The sequence below is a fragment of the Ursus americanus genome, chromosome 17 (assembly GCF_024610735.1).
Source record: "Ursus americanus isolate L20-20 chromosome 17, mUrsAme1.1.p, whole genome shotgun sequence".
Taxonomy (NCBI): Eukaryota; Metazoa; Chordata; class Mammalia; order Carnivora; family Ursidae; genus Ursus; species Ursus americanus.
The window spans coordinates 40446746-40455489 of record NC_142143.1 but is presented as its reverse complement, the minus strand read 5'-3'; the positions used below and the strand labels follow the sequence as shown (position 1 = coordinate 40455489).

General features: G+C 40.0%; 1 long non-coding RNA gene and 1 pseudogene across 1 annotated transcript in view; one reads left to right on the top strand and one right to left on the bottom strand.

Moving 5' to 3' along the window:
- The first annotated feature begins 1233 nt into the window (after positions 1-1233).
- On the top strand, positions 1234-1965 carry LOC123801233 (transmembrane protein 14C pseudogene; annotated as a pseudogene).
- A 4028-nt stretch (positions 1966-5993) lies between these two features.
- The window catches only part of LOC123801208 (uncharacterized), an 89119-nt gene continuing 86368 nt past the window's right edge, over positions 5994-8744 (bottom strand). The window contains exon 3 of the long non-coding RNA XR_015727185.1: positions 5994-8106. This is a non-coding gene — a long non-coding RNA (uncharacterized LOC123801208). The remainder of the gene's footprint in view (positions 8107-8744) is intronic.

Sequence of the window (8744 nt, the reverse complement as noted above, 5' to 3'; positions counted from 1 at the left end):
TGAGAATTCCAATTTCTCCACAGCTTCTCCGACACTTAGTATTTCTTATCTCTTTTGCAATTCAGGTGGGGATATATTTCATCACAGTGTAATCTGCATTTCTCTAATGTCTTCTCTTATTTCTATTGAACATTTGATTATTTTCTTTTGTGAACATCTGTTCAAATCTTTTGCCCATTTTTCTATTGGATTATCTGTCTTTCAGTAGTTATTTACTAGTCATTTCCAGGATATAAGTATAGCAAATATTTCCTCACACTATGTGACCTGCCTTTTCATTCTCTTAATGGTGTCTTCTAATGAATCAAAAGTTTACAATTTTATTAAAACCAAATTAATCCATTTTTTTTCTTTTATGGTTAACATTTTTGTGTCCTGTTTGTAAAGTGTTAGTTTTCCCCAAGGATATGATGACATTCTATGTTTTCTTCTAAGATCATTAGTGTTTTACCTTTCATATCTAGATCTACAACTGACTATAAGTGACTTTTTTATATGGTGTGAGGTAGGAGTCCACATTACTAATTTCCACATGAATGTTTAGTTGACCAGACTATTTACTGAGAAGTTTATTCCTTCCCCACTGAATCAGGTGTCATACTTGTATAAATCAGTGATCCTACATGTGTGAATTAGGGCCTTGTCTTTCAAAGTCCATTTTTTAAGTGGCCTAACCCCCCTTAGCAAAAGTGCATCTGCCTGAGACTTCCCAAACACTTGTTGGTCAGCTCAGAACAAGGAACTGGATTTCTTTTTTTTTTTTTTTTTCAAAGATTTTATTTATTTATTTGACAGAGATAGAGACAGCCAGCCAGAGAGGGAACACAAGCAGGGGGAGTGGGAGAGGAAGAAGCAGGCTCATAGCGGAGGAGCCTGACGTGGAGCTCGATCCCATAACGCCAGGATCACACCCTGAGCAAAGGCAGACGCTCAACCGCTGTGCCACCCAGGTGCCCCAGGAACTGGATTTCTGAATCTGTTTTTTCCACTGTGCTCAGATAATGTTATGATAACATAGAATCACTTTCCACAATCTCCTGAATTCACAATTCTAAAACTGTCAGCTTAGCTAACCAGGAAGCAAATGAAGTGGTGCTGAGTAAGTTCTCAATAAATGTCGCTATTGTTGCCATTGTAATAACCAAATTAATTAATAACCATAAATCTAGGTGCACCCTTGTCAACCAGTGCAGACCTATGGGAAAGCAGTTCGGTGCAGGCCTGGTATAATCTTCTGTCTGGTCACAGTGAAAAAGAACAATGCAGAAGGACTCTGGCCCACTAGTGCCTTTACATTGAATTGGCTTTGGCTATGCAGTTCTGGTTGCTTCTGATGGGATCACTGGCTATACAAAAGCAGGTGGTGTCCTGTCATTGGTTGCTGGGCTTCTTTTCAGTAGTTTAGCAGGCCTAGGTGCTTATCAGCTATCTCAGGATCTGTGGAACTTTTGGGTTTTCCTTGCTACATCTGGAACCTTAGCTGGTATTATGGGAATGAGATTCTATCACTCTGGAAAATTTACTCCTACAGGTTTAATCACGGATGCCAGCTGACTAATGATCACCAAACTTGGAGTCAGTAGGTTGATAGACTCCATCAGTAATACTTGTGTCCCAGCTTGGACTCATGAAGAATTTAAAAACTTCCATTATTTTTACTATATTAAGAAAAACAATTCTGACATTTTACTTAAAACAAAACAAAGCAAAACAAAATGACATTGAACTTTCCAGGAGAAGAAATCAGTCATTATCATTATAACCTTAAAAAGATGGGTAGTATGTAACCCAAGAGCTTTTTATTATACTCTTATAACGTTTGATTCTTGTATGTTGATGTTATCACTTCTTTCTGTATCTATAGGTAAATTCTCAAGGGGTGAAATGTTAGGTATCAACATTGGGGGCCCTGAAAACCCATGCCCTACACAGAAGAGTATGAAAAACATCTTTTATGAACTTTAGGATTTCTGTTCTTTGGCTCATCTTAGAGTACTGACCTACTTTGAGATTATGTCAAATGAAATACACTAAAAATAAAGTTTACTATAAATAATAAAAAATAATAATAACCATAGTTTCTAAAGCCATTTCAGTCTTCTAGAAATGAATCTTTGTCCCAGGCCTACTCTGCTCAAATTGACCTAGGCTGGTTTTAGACTTGCAGCAGGGTTAAGTGGTTATGGGCTTCCCTACAATTTGTTCTCTAAAAGTACACTTCTAATCCATACCCTAAAACACTAAATGTCTACTTCCTTATTAAAATAAAATTCTGTCAAACTAAAATTGTAGATTTTTGTAACGATCAATCTGATTTTAGGTTGAGGAAGAAACTGAGGGTATCTAATGGAGTAAATCATGTTGGTGGGTTAATTTTGCATTTATAAATGTGCCCAGAATACAAGGATTAACTCACTTCTCTCATGGAAAGTGCTCTAGGGCCTTTGTGTTTATAGCCCAAGTCCTACCATAACATTTGGACTGTCTCAGCCAATGGATACACCATACCAGCATAGACTCGAGCAGTGGGAAGTAAGGGTAATTCCTACTTGCTCAAACTGGGATTAAAACTCAATTTTTAAAAAAATAAAATGCAGGACTAACCCAACAAATTATTTTCAGTATGAGACAGGGCTTGGCCTCCTGGAAAGATTTCTAGATTGTGTTGAATATATTTTTCTGTGCCAGAAACTATAGATCTATGGATTTGATGAATCAGATCTATTTCTAAAAGGAAAGGAGATAAATCCAATAATAAAAATAGCTAACTTTTATTAACCACCTCTCATATATGCCAGACACTGGTATACATACACATCAGCTGCTTCGTATAAATATATTATGCAGTCCTTAGAAGAACCCTTAAGAGGTAGATCTTATTATCCACATTTTAAGGTTGAGGAAATTCAATTGGTTCTGCAGTTCCAGATCACTGGTGTTGGAATGGGGCTAGCTGATGAGCTTGTCAAAGGAGGATTTTCAACGGAAGTTTCTTAAGAATCGCCAGACAGTGAGAACCTGAAGGTCTATACCATAAGAGTGCTTCTCTTCTTGAACCCGGGTGGGAAGGGAATTAGACTATCCAATGAGTGTGGAGTAAAGCAGATCTCACTGAGTAAAGGAGAATAGAAGCCTACAAAGGAACCCAATGATAGATTTGAGGAGGGAGGATGGGGTGTGAGTATATAGTCAGGATGTCCTTTAGATCTCCCAGAGTGCCATCTAACTCTCCTCTGGAGTGATGGGCAAAAGATCCTACTAACTCAGCCTAAATCCCTGGTGCAAGGGCTTTTCCTAGAATGGTGGAGAGACCCATGTCCTAGGAGCAGATAGTGAGGGGGTTTTCTACTACCTCATAGAAATCCATTCCTCTAAGCGGACGTCAATGATCAGGTACGGGATTTAAAATTTAAACTAATTCTGAAGCAAAGGAATGAGTCGTCTTCTTTTAGTTAAAACTCTGTTTGTGAGACTGCCTTCAGCCATACTCTCTAGCTTCTACTAGCCCTCAGGACAAGGAAGAGAGTTGAGACTAGTCAGAACCCAGGAAGATCGTCCTCTCAACCTGGCAAGAAGGGAAGGGAATCATCCCTGGTAGAATGATGAGTGCAAGCTGGTTTAAAATGATACCAAAGCACTAGCTGTGGATTCTCCACTTTGGAACATCCTACTAGTATTTATTGTTAGCATCTCACCAGGATCAGGCCTGGAGAGCACCTACCTAGAGAATCCCCTCCAGGGTTGAACTTCTCCTGGGCATGGAGCTGGCATAGTTCCCCCTAAATTCCTCATCTAAGGACTAGATGGTGAGGGATTAATAAGCAACACTGTTCCAGTAAATCAAGTATTCCAACTACAAAATAAGGCCTGTTCTCCTAATAGAATTAACTAAATTCATCAAATCGTCTGTAATGGGGTTCTGGGGAAACCATTCTTAACAAGTCTGAGGCTGATGCAGGGAAAACTGGTAGGGAAGAGACAGCTATCTTTCCATGTTCATAAAGCAAACTCTCTCCACTGTTCATATTTCTCTGACTTCCAACTTTCTAGTCGCCACAAATAAAAGTGGCGAAGTGGAAGTGGGATAAGAGCATTGAGGGAAGCAGTGGGTTGAAGGAGAGGAAGGGAAAGAAAGAGGGAAGTGAGAACAAATGGAGTATAGCTCCAAAAAAAAAAGACAGGTTAGATGGTCAGATAATGCTTTAATCTATCAATTAAATTAAAAATAAGCAAATTAACAAATTAAAAATAGATTATGAAATGATACCTATTTTAAAATTGTATTTGAAATGGGATATAGAAAAACTGAAAGCAGTGAGACAAAAAGGAGTAAGACTAGAGCCAAATAATCCAAATTAAGATTAGTTGATAAAAATATAATAAAATAAATATTTATAATTCTCAAAAGCCTAAGGGCGAGTGAAATAGAGATGAAAGCTTTGGAATGGAAAGTTATAAAATTAAGATGGGGCTAAAGCCCAAACGATAAAAAAAAAAAAAGTAAGGTAAATGTAATTAAAGAAGTAGAAGAAAGTTAAAAAAAAAAAGAGGGGGTACTCATAAAAACAAAAACTCAAAACAACAACAATAACCTGACTAGCAGGCCAGCCGAGGGAGAGTAGAAATGAGGAAGTTCTTTGGACAGTCAGACTTTCCTCATAGAATTCTTTTTTTTTTTTAAGATTTTATTTATTTATTTGACAGAGAGAGACAGCGAGAGAGAGAACACAAGCAAGGTGAGTGTGAGAGGGAGAAGCAGACTTCCCACCGAGCAGGGAGCCCGATGTGGGGCTCGATCCCAGGACCCCGGGATTCCGGCCCCAGCCGAAGGCAGAGGCTTAACAGCTGAGCCACCCAGGTGCCCCTCCTCATAGAATTCTCTTAAGGCCCATCCCTGGTGGCACGTTCACATATTCACCTCCCTCCCTTCACTCATTCCACAAGTATTTATTGGGCCACAACCTGGGAATTCAATGGTGCAAGTCAAAGAGAGAAGAACTTTGCCCCCATGAAGCTTACAGTCCAGCAGCGGTAGATTGTGGTGGGAGAGAACATAGATGTGATCACACAGATAAATCAATAATTACAGAGTTATGAAGAAAAAGCCCAGGGTGCTATGGGGGAATATATGAAAAGGCGACTGATTGTTTAATTATTGGGGTTGGGGGATGTGGAGTGGATATGTAGGTAGGTGGACATCAGGGAAATGTTTTTGCCAACATATTTGTCCTGAGATCCAAGGATGTATTAAGAATTAACTGAGGCAGGGGCGCCTGGGTGGCTCAGTCGTTAAGCGTCTGCCTTCGGCTCAGGGCGTGATCCCGGCGTTCTGGAATCGAGCCCCACATCAGGCTCCACCGCTGGGAGCCTGCTTCTTCCTCTCCCACTCCCCCTGCTTGTGTTCCCTCTCTCGCTGGCTGTCTCTCTCTCTGTCAAAAAAATAAATAAAATCTTAAAAAAAAAAAAAAAGAATTAACTGAGGCAAAGTAGGGGGTAGGTGGACAACATAGGTCAAGGCCCTGAAACAGGAAGGCTTGGTGCTTTTGAGGAACTAAAAGGAGGCTGTGGCTAGAGGAGGCAGACCTAGCAAGGGAGAAGTGGTAAATGTACTTGGAGAGGATGGTGGGGACCATATTAAGAACTTCTGTCTTTATCCTAGGAGCAATGAGAAGCCATGTGTTTGTTTCCTTCATGGCACTTAAAAGAACAAATAAGTGTTTCATCCATTTGTGTGTTTACTTTTTTTTTTTTAATTTTTAAAGGTTTTATTTATTCATTTGACAGAGATAGAGACAGCCAGCGAGAGAGGGAACACAAGCAGGGGGAGTGGGAGAGGAAGAAGCAGGCTCATAGCCGAGGAGCCTGATGTGGGGCTCGATCCCAGAACGCCGGGATCACGCCCTGAGCCGAAGGCAGACGCTTAACCGCTGTGCCACCCAGGGGCCCCTACTTTTTTTTTTTTTTTGGTGGTAGGGAGTACCCTTCCTGTGGGACAAGACCGTATCTGTCTTGTATGTCATTGTATTCCCAGCAATTTCATGGTGGAGAATCAATAAATATTTTGAAAGAATTAATAGAAAATTATTTTGGTAGGGTCATAACCAAAGTCCAGGTCTTCTCCAAAATTTGTGCTTCTTCTGGGATGCCAGATTACTTTCTTAATAGGTTGCTTTGAGTTCTATCTACTCATGAATATCGTAGACGTTAAATGTCTCCCTCAATGCTTTTGCTATCCTTAAATAACTCAGCTTCTGAAGCACTGCTTACTTCTGAAAGTTTGGAGAATTGTTCAGTACTGCTATCTTCCATGATGGTAGATGGATGTCACTGTGGGCTATTGGGCACAAACCATGCACAAGGAAGGAATTTATGATTACATATCCATGTACCCCAGACTTCTTTTCTGGAAGAACTAACATGCACAGTGGCAAATTGCTTTCCCACCAAATTTTCACAAGTCTCAGAGAAATCTTAGTAACACTTGGTTCCTTGGTAGGTTTTCCCCCCAAGCAATGGCACACCTAAGGTATTTGACACTTAAAGCAGATGAATTTTCAACACACTGCCGTTGTAGAAGACAAAGTTATTTTTAGTAACAGTCATGTAATAATCAGGAACGTTCATTCTTTTCTTGATTTTTTTTAGGTTTAAAACAAACAATAATTTAAAGAGAATAATAAGTTACAGGTTTTTTTTTTTTAAAACAGCACTTTAAATTCAGTAAAGTATTTCATGCATGAAGTAAACTTTGCACTTACTAAACAAAAATATCACACTTACCATTTTACGCTCATTATCACTTTTTAAAATTTAGATACAAATAAACTCAGAGTGGTCACCGAGAATGTCAGAATTAAAGTGAGACAACTTCAGTTTGTTTGTTTGTTTTTGAAGTCACTATGCTAAGATTGTTTCTTTCAAGTCTACTTGTTTAAATGAGGAAATATGTAGTACCAAAGGGGGTGGAGACACAAAAATACACCTGAAGTGAGTGAAAATGATTCTGAACAATTCGGACTGTATTCTCACAAGACTCTGTGGCTGAATCGGCATTGGGATGGAGGCACAGGTGGGGTGCGGGGAGGACAGAGAATGGCAGCCACTGAATAATTGCTAGTTCTCCAAATTAACCCCCAATTGATATACAAGGCTAATTAAAGGGTAAGAGCAAGATATGCCACTCTGAAGCTTACATACACCTACTTAAACTCCACAGTAACCATGGCAATTGTTTAAAACTTAAACCAACAAAATGTTTCTGTGGGGAAGAGCATTTTATCACTGACATCGCTTAGAATAGCCAGCACGTGATAACAAAAAGCAGACCAACCTTTTCAATTGGTTATTCAAGCTATTATTTTTGTAAATCCTTTACAGAAAATGTACTCCTTTGCTCGCTGCACCTAAGGAGGCTGCCCCGCGCCTGCCCTTGGTAAGCCTCCACTCTAACTGTAGAACAATTAAAGAAACAACAAACCCCAACAAAAATGTTACATGTTATTTAAGAAATGGAGGGTTCCCCTACTTCCCCTCCAGCCTTCAAGGATAATTTCTAGAAATTAATTTTCTAAATAACACTTTGGGGAAATAACGAAAAAACTCCAGTGACCCTCTATTTTGGAAAGTTGGGTTGTTGCCTGTTTTCCATATTTTAAAGGGCATTTTGGCAAACACTGTAGTGTGTTCCTTCACTAATTGCTGAAAAACCAATCCTAAATGTGGAATTGCTGGGTTGACCAATGTTTAAAGCTTTTCATGCTTTTACTACATGTCAGACAAACCGGCTCAAAAATATGAAGAACCGCCACCGCGGCTTCCTACCTCCAAAGTTTCCACCGAGGCTACTGTACAAACTGTGTCTGAAAGGTTGAGAGGTTCCTCGAACTAGGAAGCGGACGAGGAAGCCCTGTCGTCAGCAGGGAGGATGTGGGAGAGGCAGAAGCCAGACTCCAGAGTCTCCAGACCCCGCCCCGGCTCTCCTTTGTGCGCATGCCCATCTCAGGATACCGTGGCCCCGCGTTCCCAATGGCTTGGGCTGGCTCTCCTGCTTCTCTCCACAAGTTCCTCATTAGAGATTATATTCCTCCAAAAAGCGATCTGAAATTTCTACAATGAGAAAGGCAACTTTTGATTGAAGTCAGGTTTGAATCGTGAGGCATGTGGGAGGAGTTTGATAAACGTGGTGTATCACACTTCAGGACCTGCGCCGCAGGAAGACAATGGGTGTGGGGGCGGGGCGGGGGATCAGAGAACACTGAGACACGCAGAGGGATAAGAGACTGTCAAGACCCGTGATATTACTTATTTCAAAACTGTCCAGAGTAAAGATATTCTCTATCCTCTTATTCTTGCTTTATCAAATGACTGTCGACTCACAGGATTCAGACTCAAACTAGCACACTGGTTTCACGTTATTAGGGATTAAACAGTGCTTTAATGGATAAACTGGATACTTCAGCGTTTTTTTATGTATTTATGTATAATATGCGTATTTTATATATATGTGCCTATTAATATTGATGCTACATAACAAATTTATTAATAAGCAAATAACTAGATAACCAACTAAATGTCAGAATCACGTAGAGGGCTCAGAATGGCTAACAGAGTAAGCGCTGACTGAATGTTATTATTATGCTTGGCTGTTCTCATGGTTTTTATTACAAGTCATAACCTTGAAAAGGGCATGGGCACAGGGAAGTCATTCCTTGGGGCCAGCAGAACACTGTATCAACTACACTGGT